Below are 27,314 nucleotides of genomic sequence, written 5' to 3'. Positions count from 1 at the left end.
TCAGTCTCTTTCACTGTGCTGCCAGTGGAATGATGAGAATGCCTCAATAGAAATTCTGTCTGCTTTTTGCTAAAATGCTCTTTTCCAAACCTATTGAAACAAATCCTTAGCAAAGCCCAATGGACACCTCAGTCTATGCAGGAACACAGCAGGTAAGCACAACATGCATACTTTCCTCACATGACAGACCCACAAGAGGACAGACATGAGGATGGTTGAGGCAAAGGTGTAAAGCGACAAGGCCCAGAGTAATCATAGAGGCCAGTTCTAGTGGGAAGCAGGTCCCTGGCAAGGAAAATGTTAACAGTGTTTCAGGCTGTCATCTGATAAACGGCTCTGTGGAAAGCAGGTTCTCTCACTTTGAGATATGATGTCACTAACCTTTATTGATCCACCATCAGAGAACTTGGCTTATCTCTCGTGGGTGATCAGCTGCCCTCCTGGACTCAACTAGTGTTTAATACACTACTGGGCATCATGCTCAGCAAGAGTGCAAGATACAGCCACAAGAGGCAATATTTCACAGGTTATGCCAACAGAAGGGAAGACTGCTTGCTTGTGCACTCACTTTCCCCTCCCTGCTGTCAAGGCCGCCATCCTGTCCTGCACTGAGTCGTAGCAATATATTCAGGTTGAGCTCAATCACAAATCAAGGCTAATTTCAAAGTCAGCATACTCAGCCAGAAACAGTTACGGCTGCTCCTCCAAATGCTATCCCAACTCCATTTCCCCCCATTTTTAACACTGCTAACTGAGCAGGCAAAGATGTCTGAAGAACAGTGGAAGCTACAGAAAAATAAAGTGACTCAGGAGGCTGCAGAGAAGACAGGAGAACTTTCACAGGGTTTGAACACAGATGCCATGGTGAGTAATGAAAGCGGGACAAATCTCAGTCCAAACCAATGAGTCAGCAAAATGGTTCCAACACAGCAACTGAGAATACAGTGGCAAGTGGCAAGAGGATGAGTTTAGGCTCAAATATACTGTGCAGTAGGGAGAAAGAACACCCTAACTGTGAAGAACCTGGGAACAAAAGGTTCTAAAGCTCCCCTTCACCCACAGAATTCTGTTTGCTCAGACACTGCAGACTAGATACCATATTTTTTGCACCATAACACTCACTTTTTTCCTCCTAAAAAGTAAGGGGAAATGTCTGTGCGTGTTATGGAAGGAATGCCTACGGGTGGCATGCCTACGGATTTTCCTCCTCTAAAAACTACGCGCGTGTTATGGTCGGGTGCGTGTTATAGAGCGAAAAATACGGGAAATACTGCAAAGCCATTTAAGGGACAGATAAGAACTACAAACGCTTAGCGCTGCCTGGAGCTCTCCAACTTGTTCCTTGTATCATGGGTAATGGGCTTTGGCTAGGGCTGAGAGTAGTTTATCAACTTCATCCAATTCCTGCAAAAAGATCCTCCTTGCTGGGAAAAAAATGTTTATCTAGTTATGCTCCTAAATAAAAATAAGAAACAGACATAAACACACACACACACCCAGTTGTAACACCAACTCTCCAGAAAAGTAAGCATTTACAGACTGGCTACAGTGAAATGCTCCAAGTTGAGCACCTCTAGGCTGACACACAATTGGTATGAATAAAATAAATTTATACATGAATCACATAACACAAATCATGTTCTGCTAATTGAAATAATGGATACATACACCCCTTTCACCTGGATTCCAATCCTTTAACTGAGCTATCAGGGGATTAAATGTAAAAGTGATTGGATTCTGCAGAAGTGACAAGGGTGGTGATGCTGCTGGAATTTTCACCAGTGTTGTGAACCACCAATGCCCAAAATGCTTCCTCAACTAGAGGGATCTTTATCCAGCATGCCTTGGGGGAAATGGTAGCTGTTAGGTCACTGTCTGAACATCTTTGCTCTGGTGTGTATAATTGTGATTTACTTACAGAAAAAAGGCATCTTGCCACGCTGTGTCTGTTTAGTTTAATATAGTTGATCAGAAGTAAGCAGTTCCAGTTAACCTGGAGATCACTGAATTAGTTAAGAGTGAGAAAGGTGGTCTGAACTCCAGAATGGGCACTGGGTCATTGTTCAGAACAAAGGGATTAACATACTCTGATTTCACACAATCCAATGCTCACATCACCTTTCTATTGTGCATGTAGTATGGGTGAATATCTGAATTTTCAAATTTTCCCACAAACAGAGGTGTTCAAAGCTACTCACATAAAGGACAGAAACAGCCAATGTATAATGCAGGCCACCCATTCTTCGGACAGTCACCAAGACTTACTCTTCCCAGTTGCAGATATTAGTATCTTTCCTGTTATAAGAATTTTTAGGTCATATATATATATATATATATATATATATATATATATATATAAATAATGTTCATAAATGTACCAAGCAAACACATATATAAAAATATATAAACCACATGTCTAAAACCCACAGTAAAAATCCTAAAGCCATTGTGACTCTTTCAGTCACCTCAAATATTTCTCTACAACAGGGGTCAGCAAACTTTTTCAGCAGGGGACCAGTCTACTGTCCCTCAGACCTTGTGGGGGGCCGGACTATATATTGGAAAGAAAAAATAAGAACAAATTCCTATGCCCCACAAATAACTCAGAGATGCATTTTTTTAAAAAGCACACATTCTACTCATGTAAAAACACACTGATTCCCAGACTGCCCATGGGCCGGATTTAGAAGGCAATTGGGTCGGATCTGGCCCCTGGGCCTTAGTTTGCCTATCCATGCTCTAGAAGGTGGAAGGAAATGCAGAAACCTCCTCATTGTCTGTGTCCTCACAAATCCTGCCTTAAGGGCACATTTAAGGTGTCAATAGGGTGAGCCTGTGACCTGGCTCAGGAATTAAGTATTTTCATTACAAAAGAATGGCCAGGTTCCCCAGGTAATCCAGTCAAGTGACCATTAACAGGTAACCTGGCAGACAGGGTAAAAACAACACCCTCCGATTTCTGTTGTAGACAGCCTTTTCTGTGATGTAGGTTTGATGTATCTGGGGGGTGGTCTTGGATTACACCCCTTCTGTAATGTATGTTTCTGGGGGTGGTCTTGCGACTCCAGGGCGGGCAATTAAAAATGTCTATATAAGGGCTTGCGCGCATGGCTCGGGGGTCCTCCTCCTCTCTCCTGCGTGTGGGGGAGCACCCTGTTGCTGCAGTTAATAAAGATCAGGCTTACTAGCTGCTTTGCTTCTCAATATTCTCTGGTTTGTCTCTTGTCATTTTCTCCTACTGATACAGAACCTACAAAAGGACTCTATATGAGCTCTTGGGTACTCCATAAGGGGAAAGGAGCAGGTTTTTTATTTTTATCACCTCCTTTCAATGTGAGGTTGAGGGGATTTATCATTTAGTTCTATCTGCTGCTAAAACAACCTATAGCTGGCTCAGTTGGGTAGCTCTCAGCTTCCTCTCCCTGCTTGTACCCAAATTCAACAGGAAAACACAGGAGCCAAACTTTGCCTGGGAAAATACACCTATCCTCCAGAGGGCACACATTGCACAATCAGTGCAGAAGCTTTTATCCAAGGGCAATATGAGAAGTCTTTTCCATATGTGAAGGTGCTGCTGGAGATATATACACATGAAAGTCTGTGTAGGACAAGGGGAGGAATTATCCCTCCAATTGATTTTTGCTCTGGGGTATTAGAAAGAACACAGCATTTATCTGGAGATTTCTTCCCAAAGCCGACTGTGGACTTTCAAACATAAAGAGACTTGAAAGGAGCTTATCAGGTGAACAATCTGCTCAGACCATCATCACTCAAAACAGGACCCCCAGCAGGGAGCTCCACGATCCCATTGTTCTTTCTTGGACCTCTGAAAGCAACTCAGCTGCTTGTCCAGCTTCAAACAAGCAGAAACAGGGTGGGAGAGGGGGGAGGGTAGGCTAGAACTACAGAAAGGGGGCAGCCCCCCTGTGCTCCCAACACGGCCTTTTGCCTCTGCACATCATAACACTCTGCTAAACCCCATACATGCTGCTGCCCAGCAAAAGAATGGAGACTGGCTATATTTAAGATCTCTAAAGAATTCTGATGCTTAACACATTCTATATTATCTAGGAATAGAAACATTTTGTCAGGAAAATGAATGGTAGCGATTTTCCCCTCAAATTATATACACCCAGAAGAGCAAGTTTGGGATTTACCCTGTGTGTGAAGCAAACAGGAAGAAAAGGCGACTGACTACCCAAAGTGGTGACTGATGCTACGTACTCCTTGACCAGCAATGGCTCTTGAACATCTGTGGCCACAGAATCCTCTTTCTGGTGAGTCATAGCAATGCTATCTGCCACCAAAACTACAGTAGTGCCTGTTCCCATAAACACCTTTTACACAAATTACCAAGGATTCACCAAACACAGCATTCCAACTACTGGCAAAAATAAACAAAATTGTTGTGTACTTAAAAGACCTTTTGTCACCTCACTCCTTGACCTTTTGAGGACATGGGAAAGGTCTTTCCTTGACTAAAATGCTTTGAGGGGGGAGCGTAGAATGGTAAGACAGCCACAGCCTCTCATACTCCAATGAATTTTCTTGTATCCTGGCAGCTCCCCAGACTAAACAGGACCCAACAGCTGGGCCTGCCTGCCTGCTCTGTCTCTCTCAGGTAGCTGGAAGGTTGTAATTGGCGAGGCAGGAGATTAGAAATATCGGCAGCCTCTAAGTAAGACTTTAATTTACTGGCAGATCAATAGCACTACGGTTATATTGGCAAAGTGTCTACAACTCTATTGACTCCCGCAATTCCTCTTATCAATTTATCAGAAATCTGGAAGCCAGAAGATATTGTTTGAAGAAAAAGCAGGCAGGAACCCAATGCTTTGCCTCAGCTGCCCAATTGGAGCTCCAGACTAAGCCTCTAATAGCAGGTATATTTGTTGCAAAGACAACAAACTACCAGCAATATGATTAAGAGCTCACCAACTCCTGTTCAAATCCCTTCCCACGTTTGTTGTGCTACACAGGCCTCACCCCTCTTGCCCCAGGCAGCAACCACCACCCCTTCAAACTCACCTGGCATGTTGTACTGGCTCAGGAGCTCATCCCAAGGAGGGACCACCACTCAGTGGTAGAACATCATCTTTGCATGCAGACGGCCCTGGATTCAATCCCTATCTTAGAAACAGGTGACAAGAGATATGAAATACTATTTTCTGTCCAACACCTTGGAAATTCAAGGCAGACAGTACAGGGCAAGATGGGCAAATGATCTGGTCTTGAACACAGAACATAAGGTTTGCCTTATGTCAAACCATTGGTGCATCTAGCTCAGCACTGACTGGCAATGGCTCTCTCCTACCCTACCTGGGGATGTCAGGGATTGAACATGGGACCTTCCACATGTAAAAAGATTATCGCCACTGAGCTACAGCAATTCCCTGAAGACAGCATATTAAGTCCTCCAGTTTTACTGTTCTAAAGCAGCTAACGGAAATGTAGAGTGGATCCTGTCTTGCGAGTTGTCAACATCCAGTCTTGCAACTATTTCACTGCGCAAAATCAAATTCCCACCCTCTAGTTCATGAGGGAAGTTCCAACTCCTTCACCACTATGACATCCAACAAAGCGCTGATTTCCAGCTTCTGCATGAAAATGACTTAAGAGGTATTCATGTCATAGAATAATAATCATAGAATCATAGAGCTGAAAGGGACTACAAGGTCAAGATGTTGAGAGAGAAAAGAAAACTGCAAATTCTCTCTTCTTACTCCAAGCCGAAAGTCCTTTTACAGCCCCCTTTTGCATCTCATTGAGCCAGCACACAGTGTAAGTATTTCCATGTAAACAAGCAATAACAACACTCCTTAATAAAATACATACTAATACATAGTAATCAAATGGTCTGATATTGATATTACTAACCTTAAACAATTAAAGAAGAGAACGGCTTAGTGTCATAGGTGCATAAATTCAATCTGGGCCAGCCCAAAACACCAGGCATAGAGTAGCAGCTGAAAATTACATAGCTCCTCCAGCTACTGTAATGCCGCTTTTGCCAAAGAGATGTACTCTTTACCCACTATTCCACACAACACACCCAAAGCTGCAAATAAACTCCTGACTGCAAGGAGGCTAATCTGAGGTCTTGAGGACATTTAATATAACTCCTCTCACCACAGGGCAGGCTAGGAAGAAGAGGAGCAGTCGTGGGGAGCCTTTGCTATTTATTTACCTTTTTTTTCATTGAACTTTGCTTTTGGAAATAGATTTATTTACTCAAGCACAACCCCTCAATTTTGGAGTCCTCTACCATGTCAAAGAAGTGATAAACCCTTCCTTACAATGAAATTGAAGAGCCCTTGAAGCCTACTGGAAATAAGTGTCACATCAAAATGTCCAAGTGGTGGCTTTAGGTATAAATGCTATACAGTTTGAATGCAGCTGTATGGCAGTAAGCTCAGGATAATGCGAGAAACCATGGAGAAGGTGGCGAATGCCAAGTGCTTCCAGCAGAACAGCATCAAGGAAGACTTCCAGCAGAACAGCATCAAGGCATCTTCTTGACTTAAAAGACTGCCAACCCATAAGGGAAAAAGGACCAGAATTTTTGATCCAGTGCTGGCGAACCACAAACTTGTAGGCATAATGAGAACTGGAATGAGGTTCTAATTTGACCCAAAAAGATGTTTTCTCCAAGCCACACCCACCTATCACATACTTGACATCAACTGGCCTTGTTCCACAGCTGCCTCACCCCTTGCTCCTGAGGAAGCTGTCATTTTTCCATCTGTGATCAGCAGAGCCTTGTTGACTGACTGAGAGCCGACCTGGGCTCAACTGCCAGGGGAGTTGAGGTTAAATCAGTTACTGGGCTAGTATGGCAGCTGAGACCCTACCTGCCTGCGCATTATCTCACCAAGGTGGTACATGCTCTGGTTATCTCCTGCTTGGACTACTGCAATGCACTCTATGCGGGCCTTCCTTTGAAGGTGACTCAGAAACTACAGCTTAATCCAGAATGCGGCAGCTAGACTGGTGACTGGGAGTGGCAGGCAAGGCCATATAACACCGGTCCCAGTAAGTTTCTGAGCATAATTAAAAGTGTTGGTGCTGATTTTTAAAGCCCTAAACGGCTTCAGCCCAGTATACCTGAAGGAGCATCTCCACCTCCATTGTTCAGCCAGGACACTGAGATCCAGCTCCAAGGGCCTTCTGGCAGTTTCCTCATTGTGAGAAGTGAGGTTACAGTGAACCAGACAGAAGGCCTTCTCAGTAGTCATGCCAGCCTTGTGGAATGCCCTCCCAACAGATGTAAAGGAAATAACCAACTATATGACTTTTAGAAGAAGGCAGCGCTGTATAGGGAAGTTTTTAATGTTTGATGCTTTACTATGCCTAATATTTTTACTTTTTTGGAAGACGCCCAGAGTGGCTGGGGCAACCCAGTCAGATGGGTGGTGTATAAATAAATTATTATTATTAATTATCATCATCTTCATCATTAGACAACACCAAAGAAGTTGCCCCCTTGGGGAGAAGTAATGTCCAGGGGACAGCAAGGACCACCCTTAATATCTGGAGACTAGAAGATTAGGATAGGAAGTCAATCTCTCTCTCTCTCTCTCTCTCTCTCTCTCTCTCTCTCTCTCTCGTGTGTGTTTGCTTAAAATATTGTAAATTGCTTTGAGTTGCAGGGACAAAAAGTGACTACCAAATTTAATAAATAATATATAATGATAATATATATCATCAAGTGTGGGAGAGTTAAAGAAGCAGCTGCAAAGGAACCGTAAGGAGCCATAAAATATGCTCCCAGTTGCTCCTGGGAAAGCAGGACTTGTATTCAGCACCTTTGAAATTTGGCACCAAATGTAAGCCCAGCTGCTGGAATTGATGCTGTCTGGGACCTCCCCAGTAGAGTCAATTCCTGCTGAAAACAGGCTGGAATTGCACCATTCATCTGTGCAAGTTTGTGCAGGAACCAGACCACCACTCAGACAGCCTTCCTCTATAGAATGAACCTGGGAACAATGTGGCAACCTAGACACATTCAAAGGAAACAGCTTTCATTCTTTCCAAGCAGCATTCCCAGTGTAATCCCAGAGCAAGTAAAAGGGAGCCCAAGAGCAGTAATGGCTCTCAAGCACCCTTTTCCCAAAAGGAACTAGATCACAGATGGTAGGGCCAAAGTGCCAGTGACAAAGCCTGTCAAAAGTACTGCCATCGGTAGATCTGAGGAAAATGGGGAAATGATTGTTGTTAAAAAACCTGAAGTTATGATATTGAGATGTATAGGACTTGATGGATTGTTTGAGTGAAAGACTTTGTTCCGATATGCGAGATTGGATGCCAGGCCAAGATCAGCCAGCCCCTATGGAAGGAAGAAGACTTGGCCAAAGAAGATAAAGAAGATTGGCAAAATAAATTACCGTACTGAACTATGCAGGACAAATTAAAAAAAGGGCAACTGTTCAATGCATATTTTTTAAGCTTTGTGTATAGATTCTGACATTAGTATAACTTTTAAAAGTCACTTGTAATAGGATGAAGATGATTTTAAAACTGGATTGTTAAGTATATAAGGTTTTATGGACATGCATGAACAAGTATATTATAATGGAATCAAGAGGGAGAGTGTAGGGAAGTTGATCAAAAAAATATGTTTTAATTTGGTTATGATTTTGTGTGTGGTTTTTCTTCATTTTGTTATATTTGGAAAATCAATAAAATGTTTTTCATAGAGAGAGAGAGAGAGAGAGAGAGAGAGAGTACGTGTGTGTGTGTGTGTGTGTGTGTGTGTGTACACTGCCAAAGGCTGTTTGCCCCCAACTGAACCCAATTCCTCTTGTAAAGCACAGGGGTCAATGACACAGTATAGACTATGGACCAGACATAGTTTTTCCCAAATCAGTTTCTGCTATTTTCACAAATGGATTTGGTGCATTTGTATTGTTTGTATGCTTTTTGTATATCAGCACTATATTTTTGAAAGAGTTGGTTTAAAATTATTTCAATGGATAATAAAATAAAGTGCTAAGAAAAATCCTTTGCATTTGCCAACTCTCATTCAGTATCACCATACAAACACAAGATCTGATGCTGATTTGTCTGCAAGCAAGCACCAAAGGTCACTGGGGGAGGGACTGCCATCTTGTGCACACTGGACGAACCAGAGCAGAGGAGGGGATGTCTCGATCTCTGATCAGTCCTGTCATGTAAAAGACTTGGAGCCTGGAGGCTCTGTGTTCCTGCTTGGGGGGGGGGGAGGGAAGAGAGAAAAATATTGGACTTATTACTACTGACTGAACTGACCACACAAGGCAAAGAAGTTCAAAGACTCTAGACCAGTACAGGCCCATAAGCCAACAATTTCCCTAGAGCCAGTGCTCACTGTGTGATGCAAAGGTCTCAGAAACTGGGCCTTCCCCCACCCTCTTCCTCCTCACCATGGAGACGAGAGTCCTGAACACATGAATCTCCCTCCACCTCCTTCAGAGGGGAAGGCTGTGATCTTGCACAGGGTTACCATGGAGCTCAAACAGTTGCATTCATTCATCAGGCTGGGGAAGCGTGGAGAGCTTGGCCTAGTGATTAAAGAAGAGGCCTGGGCACTGGGAAGACCTGACTACAACTGGCTCACAGTTTCTGAGAGGAGCCAAAGAGTCATTCCCACAAGGGACTATCACCACCCAGAAGGCTTCCCCAGGCACTTTCTGGCAGCTAAGCTGGCACTGCACAAGGCCACAAGCTTCACTTCCCTCTACAGCATTTTGGAGGGCAATCCAGCTGCTTAAAACCTGAATGAAAGGTTCAATTACTTAAATCGCAAGAACCATTTCAACTTGACCCCAGACGTCACAGCCCTTAATGGCCTTCTGCCTTTTAAATGCAGATTTGAACTTTTCACCCAAGGTCGACAGCTGCTACTCTCCTCATCCCAGCAGGGACCAGGCGCCACTGGGCTTTTCTCCCCTTCAACCTCCCTCTAAGCAAGGAGCCCCCACTCCATCAGATGGATCTGCAAAGGGCTCAAAACCAAGCATGCAGCAGTACCATGTGTGGCGAGGCCCCGGGCCCCAAAGTTCCCCTTGGATAATAAACACACAGATACAAATATTTTGAGTTAATGGGATAAATAAGGCCACAACTTTATTGGTTACAGATGCGAGCAGTTTGGCTTAGGGACTGGGTGAAACTGACTATATCCTGACTCTTGCACACCTGCAGGAAGTCTCTTAAGGGTCAACTACCAGCAGGGGGAGCCCTATGATATACATCAGTTAAGAGCATGCCCAGGGTCCCCGATGGGGTTGTGGCATGGCCTAGCCCATGCCCAGGCTTCGGACAGGATCCACACCCCCGGATCCCTTTAACAGGATACGCTTAATGAGGAAGGGCTGGCGGAGGCAACAACCTCTCCTCCCATGAACCAGGCTTACCCAATGCCTAACCGCCTAATGTTACAAAGTTGTGACGATTGCTACAAAGTAGGTTAAAACCAAATGGCTGGTGCCAATTTGCCAAGTGGGAAAATTCCTACCTGGCCCCAACAATAAGGTGACTGACATTAGTCCATAGCAAGGCCAAAGTCAAGCAACGCATAAAAAGAGGACTGGTGGGCTGGGTGATCCAACGAAGGAGGTGAAAAGAGGCCATCCTCCAGCTGCGCTGCGATTTAAACAGCAGTAGCCACACCCCCTAACTAACCTGATTGGTCAACCGGGGAGGGGGTGTGACATGGCTAGGAGTCCTGATGATATGGACGGAATCACTCCGCCCCCTGCTGGGTCACAGTGATTTCCTGGATGCCTTCCCACAACTCCCCCCCAAGGGAAGGGGAGTGGTCTTATGCCCAAAGGGTGAGAAATCAACAAACCGTACCATGGAAACCCCAACAGAAAAATGTAATGGCCAGAGAATAATAGATGAAAAATCAACAAGACCCTCTAACTTTGTTTCTCCAACAGTGGAGCAGAACCTCTTTATCAAAACAGCTTAATAGGACAAAGTACCATAGATTGTTCCACTATTGCCAAAGTCAGTCGTCTTCTCTCTCTGTCTCTGTCGCTCTCTCTGATGTAAAAGCCCAGCACATGGCAAACAAAGGCCTGCCAAAAAGTAGGCTGAAAAGGTAACTCCAGCAAACTTGACAATATCCCTGGCATAGTACTTAAAAACCCAAGGGCAGGTGTCTGACAAATTTCAGCAGGTAAGAGCTGATTCCAGGAAACTGGAATTCCAGCTGTCTAGGAAATGAGACAGAAAGCAAAAGGTGGCAGCTGAAAAGACAGAGCCAAACAAATGCCCAGCACTTCCTCAGAATCCAATAGATCTCCTCTTGCACTTCACAGAGAGATCCGTTCCAGGTCTGCTATAGATAAGGTCACACAATCAACACCCATAACGTGTTAGGCAGAAGCTGGCAGAAATGTAGACTTTTGGCTTGCACACAGTGATCAGCCCGGCAAATCATTCAGATCAGATTCCAGCCTCCCAAAGTGGTGAATGGCTGGCAGGGCAGCGTGAGAAGCCACATGTGCAGAGCCCCCAGAATAGTGCACCCGGGACCAGCTGCTCCCCCCACCACACCACTGCAGTTTGGCTCCAGTGGGGGGTCACTCTGGTGGCAAGGGCTGGGCTGGCACAGTGGGCTCTGTTCAAACTCCGCCCTGCATCCCGGTAAACCATGCTACACTGCTGACATCAGCCACATACATCCCTCCCACTGGTTTTAATACATTTTTGTCAAATCCCTCCACAGCCAGTCAACATTCAACTTAAGAGCACCTATACAGAAAAAGAGTCCACATCAGAGGAGCTTGCATCCACCCTTCCATGAAGGGACCATTACCCACTCAACCCTCCACAGCAGAGGCACAATATTAGAGCCACTGGCATTCTTCCTATAGCAGGATTAACACAAGAATGTGCTTCTTCAAAGCCCAGCAAGAACATATAATATGCCGAGGTTGCCAAAATGGAACGAAGGAAAGGGTGAAAAGCCAAACTCTGGGCTTCTGATGGGGGTGGAGAGCATCTTCCTCAGGCACTTAGATCCCTATTGTCTGTAAGGTAAAACCCCACCACCCCCTACCTTGAGTTAATCAAAACCAAGTTGCTCAGGAATGCAGCAAGACAGGTCTGTACTTCCAGATCTCTTTTGTCTTTGAGGGTGGGAGCCTGAAAAATACAATGTTGAAGGAAAACCAAGCCCTTCAAGGGTCTGCCCCTACCACAAGCAGAGAGAGGGAAGAGAAATTCCTTCAGAGTGCCTGCCAGCTGCAGGGCTCAGCATTACAGAGGCACCCACAAGAAGGAATAGGTGCCACTCTTTCCTTGTCATGATCACGATACTGGCAACCCTCTAGCCACAAACTCTTGATATGGAGCAGCAAATAAATAAATGCTGCTCCCAGAGTCCTCCAGTTGCCTCCCTGTACTTCTAACCACATATGCAAGGAGGGCCTGGGACATAGCAGCTACTTTGGAGATGCCAAACACAGCAGGCTGGACAGTGAAACATGCCTTTCCCTCACACTCTCAACACAAACTTCTCCAAACAGGCAAAGTGTGCCATGTAGCTCTCTCCCTCTCAAGCAAAGGTGGGGGGAATCATGTCAGCACAGATTGGAGAGCGCTGCCAGCTCAGTCTCTGCTGCTCCCTGCCTGCAACAGTGAAACCACAGCCCAGCCCTACTTTTCAAGAGCAAAAACAAAGGCTTAAAAAAAAAATCTCACTGACTCAGTAACTGTAAAAAAAATACTTTGCTGCAGGGCAGAATAGGAGGAAGACTCAACACTCTCTAGGTACAAACTGCAAGAGCCAGAACACTTTGGACTATCTGGAAAATTGTGTCCCCATTGCTTTCCCCAGCCAAAGAATGCCTGGAGGGGACTTCAGAAATATACAAGTTGTGGCCTTCGATCCAAGCAAGAGCAAATGGACTCTAACCTCCATGAATAAAGGAAACAAAAAAGGAGGAAGAGTTTTCCCTTCCTAACTGGATCCTGACCCAAGTAACAGCCCATTCCTTCTACACACCAGTCACAAGAAAACTGAATGAAATACAGTACTCATAAACATGCCATCTTAATATCATTTCCTTTAAAAATTACTTTTGCCAGAAGTCATCTTCATTTGGAAGCAGCTCAAAGATGCACCTCTCTCAGTAGCACAACCTATTCTGCCACTTGGAAGAAAGGTATTACTGGACATTCTGCAAACTGGATATTCTGCAAACATCCCGTAGAAAGAACAACAAAAAGTATGTCCTCTACCACTGAGGTTTGCATTTTCAGAATGATAGGTATGCTCAAGGTGCACACTAGCTGGCCTTATACAGAGGCAAGCCATTTGTCCATCCACCCCACTCTACTGCAAGTGGCAAAAGGGTATCACAGTGGAGAGCTGCTAAGTGGAGATGCCAGAGTTGGAATATGAGACCTTCTGCACACAAGCACATGTTCCAGGCCCTTCCAATGATTTTTCAAAAGTAGACTAATGCTGAAAGAATCCTGAAGCATGTCCAAGCAACAAACAGCATGATTGGCTTCAGAATCGCAGCTGCTCCTGTCCAAAGAAAATCTGAGGGGGAGCAATCTAATAACTGGGGGTGATAGGGAAAGTACAATTATACAGCTGTCTCCTCCCCAACCATTTCTCAAGGACCAACTATTGGGCAAGGGGTGGGTGGCAGTGAGTAGTGACCTGAGTAAATGCCTGCTCAACCTTGGCACTCTTCTTGTAGAATTCCCTGCTCTGGAGGTGAGTTCAGCTGTTTACTGAAGATTTTGGTACCTCCTAATGATGTTGGTTAATTTAGTTTTTTAATATTTTAGATGAACCCATTTAGTAGAATGTATTGCCTTGGGATTGTTCTGAAGTAATGAGGTTTTTGTGATTTTAACATATTTTACACTTTTATTTGTGAATCTGATTTTGGGTGAAGAACTGTATATTAAGATGGGGGAATATACACACATATTTTAAAAAAGCCCAAAGCAAAGATTGGGAACGGGATGGGACTACTCAATCACCTAAATATGTACCATTTTTATGAGGAAGAACATAAAGGCCAATGCTTTCCAAGGCATCAAGTACCTGCAAGCATTTAGCTGTCTCTCCAAATCCAGGGCAACACACTACAGATACAGATAGAGAGATGGAGGGATAGATATAGATATACTGTACTCTTTCTCTCTCTCAAAAACTAAACCCTCCATAAACTCCAGCCATGCTTGAAAGCTCAGTGTGTTAAACACACACACACACCCCAATAGTTGCAAGAGGGTGACAGGAGGAGCTTCCTGCAAACCACCTCTCATGTGTTCAGGGGTTATCCCTATCTACCCTCAGCCTCACTGTGGTAGATACATATCTTTATAGAGCCAGAGAGGGTTGGAATAAAAAGAAACCAACCCTTTCCCAAAGCTGTAGGAAGCAAAAAGAAAAGCACCAATTAACTCAGCAGCAAGTTGTTAGTATTTGCATATAAATGCAGTCACAAATCACTACAAACAAGCTAGGACAAGTCAAGGCCATTAGCATATACAAATCTACTCTGGACAGCAGCTCTAGGTGGGTCATTGAAAGGAGGCAGCCTGCCAACTTCCTCAAAAGGGAGGGAGGGAGGGGGAGGGGCTCACATCTGTGCAAACAGAAGCACAAGGCAATTGCACAGGATACCAAGAAGAGGAAAAGTACCAGTACAAAGGGGGCTGGGACATATGATTCTATGATTCTATACCTCAACAGACTAGCCTCTATACACCAAGCACCAAAATGGGTTTGAGAACGGCTACAACCCTTCTATTTTGGTTGCAACAGATTAGCCAGGCTACTCTGCAAAAACAGGAAATGCAAGATTGGGAGAGCTTCTGCTGGGGCAGGACTAGGCAAGAATTCCATACATGGCAGTTTCTCCGGAAAGTGTTCTACAAATTCATTTCACCATCAGAAGGTGAAAAGGTGGTCATGAAGAACAGACAAAGCTAAGCTGTGATGAATAAAGCAGTCAGAATCTTGCTAATCTTGTAATCACTAGTAAGAGTATTTCTATTCTATTCCAATTGAATATTTTTTTATTGTATCACTGCTATTTGCCCAAGTGATTAGTTTTTTTCAAAAAAAAAAAAGTACACCTTTTGACCACAGACACCAAAATCTACTGATTCACTGGGCTCTCCATAGGTTGTAGGCAAGTCCCACCCCTTGCCTCCGGCCCTCCAGAGACAGCTGGTTCCATTTTGCAGGTGGCAGCATAACATGAAGCTCACAGTCCAAAGGGAAACCTGGTGCTGATCACAAAAGCAGTGTTGCTTCAGACTTGATATTTAAGGGATGGGGTGCCCTAAAGTTTTCAGAAAAAGCAAAATTTCTATCATCTTACCTGGTATAATCTTACCAGTGTAAGCACACAGAAACACGGATGATAGAGCCTTTCACTGAGTTCTCTAGGTTTTTTTAAATCCTCAACCCAAGGCTGCTTATTGTCAGGACAGCAGAAGAAAACACGACAACACACCTTTGCCAGGTAAGAGTGTGTTGGACTCCTGTGTTTTTCCTAGAAACAATCACTTCCACCATTTAGAGCATGAGTGGAAATAATGTCGACTGGGATCTACTGGTAGTTTTCTGGGTGATTTGCAATAGCTCAGCTAAGAATCCCACCTGTTTAAGAGTGACAACAAATGACTCCAAACCAGACTAAACTAGACTGTAGAAATGGATGAGGCTTGGAAGGTGAGAAGATGGTAAGCTTAGCTCACTTCCGGTGACAAAACAAGGTTGTATGCTCAGCACCTGCACAGAGGCATCATCTACTTTGATTTCAACTTTGTTTTTTGCACGTGGCTCCAGTTGATGGCTCTTGGGGCTCTGGTACATCCCACAAGCCTGGGCTCTGTTCTCCCTTGCTTTAAAGGCAGCGACGGGAGGATACAGTTTGCTTGGTCCTGAACTGCAATTATTTAAAAGCTAAATTGAAAAAAAAATGGAGTCAGATTTTTTTAGTTTGCTCTGAACAAATTTTACTTATATAGAAAGATGTGTATTAAAAAGTCATGGCAGTTAACAGGTTAACACAGTATAACTAGCAACTCACAAACATATCAATAACAAAACCAATCCTAGTAAAACTAACAGCAAGATCTAATGCATCAAAACAAAAGTAGAACAAGCATCAGCAGCAGAAATTAAAGAGACTGGAAAACAATATCCTTCAACTGGCTCTGCAAGGAAAGCAGGGAGGAGGTTGAAACAAACTGCTCCTGCAACAGAGTTTCAGAATGTCAGGGCTGCCACAGAAAAGGTCCTGTTAACGATTCGGTGCTTCTGCACATGCGCGACTGCCGAAACCCGTTCCAGTACTTCCGGGTTTTGGCAGTCCGCAACCTGAAAAAGCGCAACCTGAAAAAGCGCAACCTGAAGCGTCTGTAACCCGAGGTATGACTGTAGTGGAAAGTAGAGCTGGACCTCCTTAGACATCTTAAGAGTCAGAAACTCACATGGAAGGAAACATTCCCTGAGAAAATCAGCACCCATAACCAGCACTTTGAACTGGGCATAGAAACTAAATGGCAGTCAGTTGAAGGGGCAATATGAACAAACTGATCTGCCCTTTTCAATAGGCAGCCTGTCACATTCCTCAATAGCCAAAATTATTGAATCCAGGTTGGATTACTGTAATGCATTCTCTGTAGGGCTGCCTTGAAGACAAAATAGAAACTTCAATTAACTCAGAATGCTGTTGCTACAATGTCAACAAGACCCAGGAGGTGGGTTCTTATCCCACCCACTTCATTGGCTTCCTGTTCACCTCCAGGCTCAATTAAAAATACTGACACAAGACCTACATGGTACAGGACTCAAGTAGCTACTAGACCAGTGTTTCCCAAACGTTTTTGGGCAACGGCACACCTGTTTACCGGAAAAAAATCTCGCGGCACACCACCATTAAAGCCCCGCCCCGTGACGTCAGCGCGCAGCGTCACGCCGGGAGGGACGCACAAAAGTGAACGTTTTTTCCCTTCCCCTTGCCGGGGTGGGAGGAGGCAGCAGAGCGAGGGACTGAGGGACGGCGGCAGCTGAGGCGGCGGCGGCTGTTGTGGTGGTGGCGGCGATAGCGGGCGGAGGAGGAGCCGTCGCCGGGAGTTGCTGCTGCTGCTGTTGCTGCTGCTGCCCGGACATGCCGGCCTCCTCCTCCTCCGCTGTCTCGCGCTCCTCCCTTTTGCGCGCACTGCCCCGCCGCTCGGCACCACCACCGCGGAGCCGCCCCCGGCTCGACGCGGATCCTCGCCGCCGCCGCCTCTCGCCGCCCGACTCGCCCGCCTCCCTCCCACGGCACACCAGCCGGTGTCTCACGGCACACTAGTGTGCCGCGGAACACCGGTTGGGAAACACTGTACTAGACCATCCTCTCTCATATCAATACACCCCTGTGCCAAAATGTACATCCAAGAGCCTTCTCTGGTTGTGTCCTCCATCTGAAGTAAAGCAGGTAGCAAATGAAAGAGTGCTTTTCAGGATTCGTTAACTGTCCCAAGGGAGGCTTACATGGCTCCTACTTTGCTGTCATTTCAGCACTAGGCAAATAACTTTTTAAGCATTGCTGACTTCTAGTTTTTAATTTTTGTAAGCTCCAGTAGTTTATTACCGACTGGAGCTCTTGTTCTGTGCTGTTGCATTATTTTTTTTCAAAATATGTTATTATTTATTTATTTATTTATTTAAAATATTTTATAACACTTTTCCTTTTAAAATTACAAAGCATACAACTGGACAGCACAATGTAAAATTACAATAAAATCAACATGTTTATAACAACCACCATAAAGTAGTAAATCCAAAGCAAACAGATTAAGAACGAAATGGTGCTAATTGACAGCAAAAGCTTGGGAAAGCAAAGGAGTTGTCAGGAGGCACTGAAATACTATCAATGTGGGGGTTGCTGTAACTCAAACAGAATATGGTTCCTACGCAAGGGCGCCACAACAGAAAAGGCGCTCTAGACTGTTTGCACTTTTACAATTTAAAAATATTTATAGGCCACCATTTAGAGCAGTGGATTATGAAAGTGGGGGCTGCAGTCCCCTGGGGAGCGCTTTGTTTATCTAGGGTGGCACTAAGAGGCAAGGGAATGACAGGGAATGATTATCAAACTTCAAAAAGATGATATCACTGGATCAGGTTCATCTATTTTGTTGAATTAAAATTAATAGTTTTAATTGGATTTTGAATAAATATGCAATTATTTGTTACCGTTTTGAATTTTATTGTGTTATTTTCTGCCTTAGCAGGTTGTCCAGACAGCTTTTCTCAATAATGCTTTTTACAGGGTGGGGGCACTGAGGACGAGTTTATGGAGCCAGCAACCAGCCCATCAGCTGTAGTTTCCAAACCATATTCAGAAGCAGAGCTACATATAATATGTTGCAATATTCTAACCTAGAGATTACCAGAGCATAGCCAAAAGTAGTTAGGCTACTCCTGTCCAGATAGGAACACAGCTGGGCCACCAACTGAAGCTGATGGAAGACACTCCATGTCACTGAAGCCACTTAAGCCTCAAGCAACAGCAAAGGATCCAGAAGTACCCCCAAGCAACGTACCTGCCACTTCAGAGGGAGTGTAACCCCCTCCCAGCCATCCAGTCTAGGGAACCACCCACTAGCAGTGTTTCAGTCTTAACTGGATTGAGCTTCAGTTTTGTTGGCTCTCATCCAGTCCATTATCCAGGCAAAGCAACGGTTCAGCACATCCACTGCCACACCTGCAGATGTAAAGGAGAAATAGAGCTGTATGTCATCAGCACATTGCTGACAATGTACTCCAAAACTCGACTCAGTGGTTTCATGTAGATGTTAAACAGCATAGGGTATAAAATTGAACCATGAGGAACCCCACATTGAAGGTTCCACAGGTCTGAAGAGCACTCCCCAAGCATCACCCTCTGGTAATGATCATCTAAGTAGGACCAGAACCACACAAAGCAGTGCCTCCCATCCCTAACTTGGACAGCCACTCCAGAAGTATATCATGGTCAACGGTATCAAATGCCACTGAGAGGTTGAGGAGAATTAAGAGGGACACATTTTCCCTGTCTCTACCTCAACAGAGGTCATCATACAGGGTGACCAAAGCAGTTTCTGTGCCAAAACCAGGCCTAAACTCAGATTGAAATGTTTCTACCAAAAGCGCCTAGATCTGTTTCTATCAAAAGCACCCTAGATCTGGTTCACGACCACCGATGCAATAACCTTGCTCAAGAAGGGGAGATTAGCAACTGGTTGGTAATTTTAGATTTTCCAAGTCCAGGGAGGATTTCTTAAGGAGTGGTTTCACCACTGCCTCCTTCAAACAGGTAGGGACCACCCCATCTTTCAGGGAGGTATTAATCACCTCTTTGGCCTAGCCAGCTGTCCCCTCCCTGCTACTTTTTTTTTTTTTAGCCAAGAGAGGTAATGGTCCAGAGCACAACTGGTTGCCCTGACTGAAGCATGCACCTTGTCCACATCTTCAAGCCTTACTAACTGAAACTCATCAAACACAACAGGAGTGGACTCTAGACACCATTTGATATTCATCTGCTTTAAGTCAAGATCCCAGTGGATGCAAGTGATTTCTGCCCCCCCTCAAAATGCTTTGGAAACAGGTCACAGCAAGCTGCCATCAGTTCTACTGCCTCCTTCAGGCCAGACTGTAACAGGCCCCATACTACCCAGAAAAGCTGTCAAACAGCACAATGAGGATGCAGTGGCCTCATTGCCAGTAGGTAGATTTGATGATGAGCTTTCACCAGCATTTGACTGCATTTTCTTCCACTCACATTCAAGCCATCTCCAGGCCTGTTTCCTCACTCTAAGCTCTGGAGTATACCAGGGAGCAAAATGGGCTCCACAAAGCAGGAGAGCCTACTTAGGACACTGCTGCCTTTCGGGGAGGAGGTGTGAGGGCTCTAGGACCCTGTCAGAGCCTCACACCTCCTTCCCAAAGCTCAGCACCTCACCTATCAGGCTTTGGGAAGGGCTGGGGGGGCCTGTCAAATTTTAGCCTCATACTCCCCATGGATGGGTTCAAGGTTGAAGTACTATTACAGCGCACTTGGTATGAAAAGTTGGACTGCCCTGCTCTAGATCCCTGCATTTCCTGCAACAAGCAGGGGGCAGGATTAGATCATAGAATCATAGAATCATAGAATCATAGAGTTGGAAGAGACCACAAAGGCCATCGAGTCCGGCTACAAGGCTTCCTTCAGCTTTATGATTCTATTCTTTTTATCTGCAATTCACTTCTCAGAATAGAGAAGGATGCACCCAACCCTAAGTCCTTGTTTATGTCTCGGTAACTACTGCTGGTTAGCTCTCCAAGCCCTTCAAAACTTTTCTCTATGGCACATCCATTCAACTTTCACACAACTGAAATTCTCATGTGCAGTCAAGTCTGAACCACCACAATACTGAGCTAATGGAAGCAAGGGGGGGGGATAATTTAACTGCAAGATCAAAGATCAGAGGCAGCAAACAGTGGCTGGGTAGAAAAGGAAAACAGCATGAAATGAAAATCCTGCCATCCCTACTGCCACTTCACCATGCACAAACACCAACCCAACTCCTGTGACAAGGCCCAAGCTCCCCCCCCCGCCACAAACAAGCTTTTTTTGGCATAGCATCAGCCTTCCAGGAGACAGCAACATTCAAAACCACACATCTGAGACGTTTTTGCTAAGAGAGTGCTGCAGCCAAATGAAGGCCCAGAAAGATCAGGTTCTTGCACAAGCCTAGGACAGACAGCCAATGAGATGTTCCCAGGCACACAGATGTCCTCCCTAGTCTGCAAAGCAAGGCAGCCCTCCCACATGCCACCTTGTCGTAATAACTGGAAATGATGGGAACTGACACCCCCTCCCCATTGTTTTGGGAAAGAAAGTTCTTTGATTGAGGCTAAAGGCAGAAAGGAAGAGTGTTTGTCCTGAGGCCCAATGATGCAGAAGTTACATGCTTCAAAATTCCCAGAGGAAGCTGCTGCCTCTCTGGAGGCTCTTAGATTAAAGGCACTTCATTAGTTATTGTGTATCCCACCCTCGAAAAACAGGCAACACCAGGGCGGGGAGGGATAGAAGAGTTGCTCAACCCCAAGTCACACTGATAAACTTTGCAGACAGATAAATGGTACAGTGGTACCTCAGGTTAAGTACTTAATTCGTTCTGGAGGTTCGTACTTAACCTGAAACTGTTCTTAACCTGAAGCACCACTTTAGCTAATGGGGTCTCCTGCTGCTGCCGCGCCGCCGGAGCACAATTTCTGTTCTTATTCTGAAGCAAAGTTCTTAACCTCTTAACGGAGAGCCTCAAGGTCCATTAATAACAACACCCTAGTGGTCCCAGGCCCTAAGGAAGTTAGATTGGCTTCAACCAGAACCAGGGCCTTTTCAACTCTGGCTCCGGCCTGGTGGAACGCTCTGCCTCATGAGACCAGGGCCCTGCAGGATCTGATTTCTTTCCGCAGGGCCTGTAAGACAGAGTTGTTCCGCCTGGCCTTTGGCTTGGAGCCAATTTGATTCCCTCCCTCCCTCTCTTTCGTTTTTCTTTTCCTTCTCCTCCTGTGAAGAGGCTACATTTTAATATTTTAATGTTCCATTATTTTAATGTTGTATTTTATTTTTGTTTTTAAGTTGTAATCATTCATCTTGTTTTTATTATTGCTTGTAAGCCGCTCTGAGCCCGGCCTTGGCTGGGGAGGGTGGGGTATAAATAAAAAATTATTATTATTATTATTATTATTATTATTAACCTGAAGCACTATTTCTGGGTTAGCAGAGTCTGTAACCTGAAGTGTATGTAACCTGAAGCGTAGGTAACCCGAGGCACCACTGTACTTTCAACTGCCTGGAGCCCTTTCTCCTTCTTAGAAAGCTCCCCCCACCTCAAACTGCACCCTCCAAAGAAATAGTTTCAACTAACATGACACGTCTCAAGTCAGGTTTCTTGCTGTTGCTATCACATAGCACTACCTATGCTTCCTGACTGACTCTAACACTAGACTAAGCCACTGAGGAAGGCTTGCTTCTGTGGGGGTAGAATGTAGGTTTTTTTTTAATCTCTATGTAAAGCAAGGAAAAAGTTGTCCCAACTCTCAAATATACTTTGGGGGGGGGGGAGGACTACAAGAAGCTGATACAAAAAGCAGCTTTTCAAAATTCAGGAACAGCCACTGAGTCAGCCATCTCTAAAACAGGCCCAGAGAAAGGAGACAATCTAGGAAGCATGGCAGCTGACAACCACATAGCATCTAGCCCTGCCCTCTCCAACCACAAGCTGAACTGGGCAAACACTCCACAGCCCTCACCCAATCCAAGCAATCTCCTACCATACAGTTCCCTGCTAGTTCCCTTCCAAGAGACCTAAGGCAACAGATATCAATGAGAGCACTCTATTCAGAAGAGCCATGTATTGCCCCCACCCCCTAAGAAAAAACCCCCAATGTTCATTTCAGAGAAACTGAACAGAGCACAAACTCTTAAGGGGAAGTGCCCCATACCTCCTGAAGAGAATGTCCATGCGTGCAAGAGCAGGGCCCTCACCTCTACTTGGCAGAATACCTCTGTCCAACGTGGGGGAGGAGCATGTTTCCTCTCTTGTAGCAATTGCTTTTACTGAGCACATGAAATGTCTCTCAACAAAAACTTAAGAGGAGAAAGCACAACAAAGTCTGGAACAGGGCCATATGACTTCATTACACTGGACCCACCTTACAGGAAAATATGTGTGAACAACACAAAGGTAAATCACCTAATCCAGACCCCTAAAGGAGGGCCCCTTTTCACTGTGACGTTCCTGTGGAGTCATGCAGCTCACAATACTTCCCTCTTGTGATCCAAGATTGTGTGAGGTGTCAACCTGCACAAATCCAGCAGGGAGAAAAAAAAATGATTTTTGCAGTTCCATCATCTCATGTCAGAATCTTTCACTGAAATAGAGGCTGCCCTGCTTTCGAATGCATTACTAAGTTATTAGACTGGAAGGTATTATAGCGATGATTCTCCAGGCACTGTACAGAACCCCAAAGTGCCAACAGTGCACCTGGATGCACCCCATGCCACTTCCAGGGAATGCAGACTGCCTAGTCCCCTACTGGCACTCTATAATTGTCAAACCACAACAGCACTAAAGCAAGGAAGAGCAGAGGTGCATTTTATCAGGGAGTATATAGTTTCTTATGCTGTGTTTAGACGCTTTTGTCTTGTTTGGGACTGTATTCAACAGACATCCTAATAGCCTATTTGCTCTCCAGCTACTTTTGAGCTTTGCCCACAGGCTCAAGGCTCCCAAGACCTATACCTATTTTTCTAATCATAACAAACCCACAGATTCATTGCCAGAACCAGCTACTCTGACCACAAAGGTGATCCAAGGTGACTTGAGCACCACTGGGAAATATATATTCTTCCCCTCCCATCAAAATAAAGATCAATTAAACTACAGCTTCAAGTATCTTTTACTTAATGATTCCCCTGAAAAAGCCCCATAAGAGTAGAAATAAGGGTGGCTGGACTAGAGAGATGAAAGAGGAAGGGCGACATGACTCCTTTATTAGGAGGCCAGAATCCACAGTTAATACAAAAAGGAAACTTGTGCTGCTCTGACTCCAAAACCATTTTTTCAGGCCACTCAAATGTTCCCTGAGGGAGAAATCTTGGGAATTACAGCTCCAGGTGATGAAGTCACTGGAGATGGGCAGGGCCCTTTAAAAAAAATGTAGATAAGGATCATTCTCAGTTACAAGTGTGGGTTATGCAGCAATGTGGGACAGTAAAAAATCCAGTGCTTCATTTTTCCATAGAAATTTTTTTAAAGCATTTATAAACTGCTTACTTTTTAAAAAAATCTCTAAGCAGTCCACAACATAAATACAATAAACAGTATCACTAAAACAAAAATACAGCATAAAACTGGTGAAGCAGTAGTCTTAAAGCATATAAAAACAAAAAACAGGAATTCGAGGAATTCTAACAATTAAAAACAAGTTCTGATTCCAAGGTCACAGAAAGCCGGGGGGGGGGGGGGATATGTGTTTAACAAGAAAACTGAAGCAAGTTTCATCCTCCATTCTTCAACCATTAATTTCATCCTCCATTCTTCAATTCTTCTTGCTTCCATTTTTGGGCCAATAGTATTCTCGCTGCTGTTACTGCATATAAAAAAAGCTTACTTTCCTTTTTATTTATATCGTTTCCAACAATACCCAAGAGAAATGCTTCTGGTTTCTTTATAAATGTATATTTCAACATTTTTTTCAATTCATTGGAGAAAAGCAATGGATCCAAACTACAAGAAAGAAGATTCCACCTAAACATTAGGAAGAACTTCCTGACAGTAAGAGCTGTTCGACAGTGGAATTTGCTGCCAAGGAGTGTGGTGGAGTCTCCTCCTTTGGAGGTCTTTAAGCAGAGGCTTGACAACCATATGTCAGGAGTGCTCTGATGGTGTTTCCTGCTTGGCAGGGGGTTGGACTCGATGGCCCTTGTGGTCTCTTCCAACTCTATGATTCTATGATTCATTATATATCATCTCCCAGAAGCCTTTCACCTTTTTACATTCCCACCACATGTGAAAAAATGTTCCCTCTTTTTCCTTACATTTCCAACATTTATTACTTACTTTATACATTTTTGCTAACTTTACTGGTGTAATGTACCATCTATACATCATTTTCATCACATTTTCTTTTAACACATTACATGCAGTAAATCATTCCAGAGGTCCGTTCTTAACCTGAAACTGTTCTTAACCTGAAGCACCACTTTAGTTAATGGGGCCTCCTGCTGCTGCCACACGATTTCTGTTCTCATCCTGAAGCAAAGTTCTTAACCCGAGGTACTATTTCTGGGTTAGCGGAGTCTGTAACTTGAAGCGTATGTAACCCAAGGTACCACTGTACTCTGGTAACCTCAAGGATAGATTTCTGCAATGTGTTATATGTAGGGGCGGCCTCTGAAGACAGTTCAGAAACTTCAGCTAATGCAGAATTCAGCAGCCAAGTTGCTCACCAGAGCAAGACAGTTTGTGCATATTACACCCATCCTGGTTCGACTGCACTGGCTACCAATTAGCTTCCAGGCCCAATTTAAAGTGCTGTTTTTGACCTATGAAGCCTTAAACGGCTCAGGACCGCAATACCTCAAGGACCTCCTCTTTCCATATGAACCTACCTGGACCCTGAGATCCCCTTCTTAGGCCCTTCGTGTACATCCTCTCTATGAGGTCCAAAGGGTGGCAACACAAGAACGGGCTTCTCTGCAGTGGCTCCCCATCTGTGGAATGCTCTTCCCAGGGAAGTTTGCCTGGTGCCTTCATTATACACCTTTAGGCACCAGGCAAAAACTTTCCTTTTTAACCAGGCCTTTGGTTGATTTGATTATCATCCTATGCCCTCTTAAAAAGTGGGGGGGGGGTATTGAGTTGTTTTTATTTTGATTATGCATTTTGTGGTTTTATATTTTGATTTTATTCTATGAACCACCCCGAGACCTCCAGGTGTAGGGTGATATATAAATTTATTATTATTATTATTATTATTATTATTATTATTATTATTATTATTATTATTATTTCAGACCAATCCCAAGGGAAGCCCCACACTAAACTGATCTAATGTACTCTACCTATTTATAATAATTTTCAATTTCACAATTTATAACTGATAATGAATAGGCAAGCTTGGCAGCTTGAAAATTGCTAGCTTTGTTTACTGAATACAGGATACCAGAAACTTTTCTTATTCAAAATTCACTGCAAAATCCCACATTTCTGGTTGTACATACCCATGACTGGTGATATACAGACACTTTGGGTCATGGAAATTTCTCCCATGCACCACAGTAGCTACAGTTAATGCTCTAGTCTACTATAGTGAGTGGTTGTCTATACATCCCTAGCAGCATATTCCACACTACATTCAGTTGTATGTATGAAACCAGAGTGGATGCCACTGATCTTCCCTTCCTTACAAAATCCAGGCACCCTGCCACATATGCATAGAAATGTTTCAGAAAGAAAAGCAGGTGAGGTACTTCTCATGCCCAACAGCATACACAACCCAGGCACCTGAGGATCCATGCTTATAAAAAGTAAGTTCACAAAAGTAAGTTCATCACCATTAAACAAAAGGGCTCTGAAAATGGAGCCTTGCTTGGTTCTCAGTGGAACCCACAACATTCCTTGGGCAGAGAGAACTAGCTGCAATCTTGGAAACATAGTCAAGTGGAGCCAAAGGTTCTGGACAGTTTTGAGCCCACACCAATGGTAGTTCCCAGCGCATTCCTTTGTCTATTTAACAAAAAAATATATAATACTTTGTAAGAAAACCTCTAAGTGGTTTACAAAAATATAAAACAAAATATCAAAATTATCAACAAAAAAAGTTAAAACGTTTTAAAATATTAAAAAGATTATTTTATTTATTTTCTTACATGGAAGTGGATGGCTACCAGCTATTTCGAGGGCGGGGATAAAGTGCTATACCCTTGGGAACAACACCCATCCCCATAAGAGCAGGTACCTCTTCCTCTACTGTCACAGGCTCTGGGAGGAGTGGGGGCGGAGAGGGGCTCCAAGTTAGGCCTATATAATGAAATACACACACACAGTGAATACACACGCAGGAAACACCTTCTGCTCTGAGGTCTCTGCAATATACAGGCTCTCCCTCCAGTCACTCAACCCTTCATGATGTGCTGGAGAGAATAGCCAGTGACCAACAACCTCTCTGTCATCCTTAACCAGGGACTGGCTTCCACAGTTGGTGGCCCAGGGGTGGGGGAAGAGACAGAATAGATTTTGCCAGTCGTCCATGCACTGGTAATTTCCAATTGCAATGTGTTTTATGTAAGTAGCCTGGCTTTCAGAAGTAGTTTCCAAACACCAGGGGTGAAACTAGGCTATATTTCAACCAGGTCAAAAACGCAGTTTGGCGCACGCACACACGGAGGGGGGGTTGGGAGCCTTAATGCTACCCTTCTGAAAGCTTCACCCGGGGCAAAAAAACCCCAGCTATCCCCCGCCCTGTAGCTACACGATAGCCACACAGCAGGTCCAGACCACAGCTGTCAGTGTTAATGGGGACTTCTCAAAATATGTTAGATCCCTACTTACAGAACTGCATAGACTTTAGACTGCTGATGACCTCTAAGACCAGGATACCTAAAATACCACCAACTCCCATATGGATCCTTCTATGTGTTGAGGTCATAGTTAAAGGCCATGGTCTGTAACCAGAGCAAGGGCCTTTTCTGTTCTGGTGCTATCCTTTGGAATCCCCACCCCAGCAAGGACCACCTGCCTCCCCTTTCTTTTAGATAGCA

At 44.4% G+C, this 27,314-nt stretch overlaps 1 protein-coding gene across 16 annotated transcripts in view; it reads right to left on the bottom strand.

Moving 5' to 3' along the window:
- ZFHX3 (zinc finger homeobox 3) overlaps nt 1-27,314 on the bottom strand; it is a 262,705-nt gene that overhangs the window by 141,205 nt on the left and 94,186 nt on the right. For 12 of the 16 annotated variants that reach the window (XM_082229254.1, XM_082229255.1, XM_082229258.1 and 9 more), the window contains one exon: nt 18,565-18,725. The exons of the other annotated variants lie outside the window; for them this stretch is intronic. The gene's annotated coding sequence lies outside the window, so the exon portion shown is untranslated. The remainder of the gene's footprint in view (nt 1-18,564; nt 18,726-27,314) is intronic. 16 annotated transcript variants of the gene reach the window in all.

The sequence above is a fragment of the Podarcis vaucheri genome, assembly GCF_965113315.1.
Source record: "Podarcis vaucheri genome assembly, chromosome: 7".
NCBI lineage: Eukaryota > Metazoa > Chordata > Lepidosauria > Squamata > Lacertidae > Podarcis > Podarcis vaucheri.
Note: the sequence above shows the minus strand (reverse complement) of the source record. Positions and strands in the feature narration are given on the sequence as shown.